This window comes from Anneissia japonica, unplaced genomic scaffold, assembly GCF_011630105.1.
Source record: "Anneissia japonica isolate Jap-2015-1 unplaced genomic scaffold, ASM1163010v1 scaffold74227_len1298_cov95, whole genome shotgun sequence".
NCBI classification, from domain to species: domain Eukaryota; kingdom Metazoa; phylum Echinodermata; class Crinoidea; order Comatulida; family Comatulidae; genus Anneissia; species Anneissia japonica.
Window position 1 is genome coordinate 133 of NW_022725862.1, and position 1,176 is coordinate 1,308.

Sequence of the window (1,176 nt, forward strand, 5' to 3'; positions counted from 1 at the left end):
CCTGTCGTTTTGTTCAAACGACCCTCGAACCGGCCTAACACCAACGAAATTATTGCGTATTGTTGATATGAACATATAGTACCTGTATGATTTTTAAGGTATGTGAGTGCAATTTCCTGGCACTTAGAGGTCCATATTCTCAAAATGTTTGCACCTCAGCCCCAACTGTGTGGGCCCGAGGTCGTGTGGAATCTCACGCACCCCACTTTAGGATTTGGGGGAAAAATGTAAAAAGTCTACAGCACCCGGTATTCCCAGGCGGTCAACCATCCAAGTACTAACCGGGCCCGACGTTGCTTAAATTCGGTGATCAGACGAGAACCGGTGTTTTCAACAGAGTATGGCCGTTGACATTTGAGTGGTAATTCCACTCATAGTTAATCTCGGCATATAACATAATTATCCAATCCTGAAGCTCTGTGATTGATGACGTTTCATATCAACGCGCGTTTGTCTGGTGGGGATTTCCTCTAACTCCCCTGACCACTCTGCTGCACGAGTATATATTTTACAAACACCGGTGTTGAACAATAAACCAACCATTTTACTACCGTTCGGCATTAACTAGGATGCTTTAGACAGAAAAAGACTGCCGTTTTGTTCAAACGACCCTCGAATCATAGTACCTATATGATTTTTTAAGGCATAAGAGTGCGATTTCCGGGCAATTCAAAAAGTCCATATTCTCAAAATGTTTGCATCTCAGCCTCAACTATGGTGGGCCTGACGTCGAGTGGACTTTCACGCACCCCTACTTTAGAATTTGGAGAAAAAATGTAAAAAGTCTACAGCACCCGGTATTCCCAGGCTGTCACCATTCCAAGTACTAACCAGGCCCGACGTTGCTTAACTTCGGTAATCGGACGAGAACAGGTGTTTTCAACGTAGCATGGCTGTAGACATGTGGATGATATTTCCACTCATAGTTAATCACGGCATAAAGTATAATTATCCAATCATGAAGCTCTATGATTGATGAAGTTTCATATCAACGCGCGCTTGTCTGGCGGGGATTTCCTCTGACTCTCCTGACCACTCTGCTGCGCGGGTACATTTTTTACAAACACCAGTGTTGAACAATAAACCAACAATTTTACTACGGCACTAACTTGGATGCTTTAGACAGAAGAAGACTGTCGTTTTGTTCAAACGACCCTCGAACCGGCCTAACACCAG

General features: G+C 44.0%; 2 non-coding genes across 2 annotated transcripts; both read right to left on the reverse strand.

Moving 5' to 3' along the window:
- Nucleotides 1–233: 233 nt before the first annotated feature.
- On the reverse strand, nt 234–352 carry LOC117112940. Its single transcript, XR_004446112.1, has one exon. It is a non-coding gene; the product is annotated as a 5S ribosomal RNA (ribosomal RNA).
- Nucleotides 353–782: 430 nt separating this feature from the next.
- Nucleotides 783–901, reverse strand: LOC117112942. The gene has a single exon (XR_004446113.1). It is a non-coding gene; the product is annotated as a 5S ribosomal RNA (ribosomal RNA).
- Between the last annotated feature and the right edge of the window lie 275 nt (nt 902–1,176).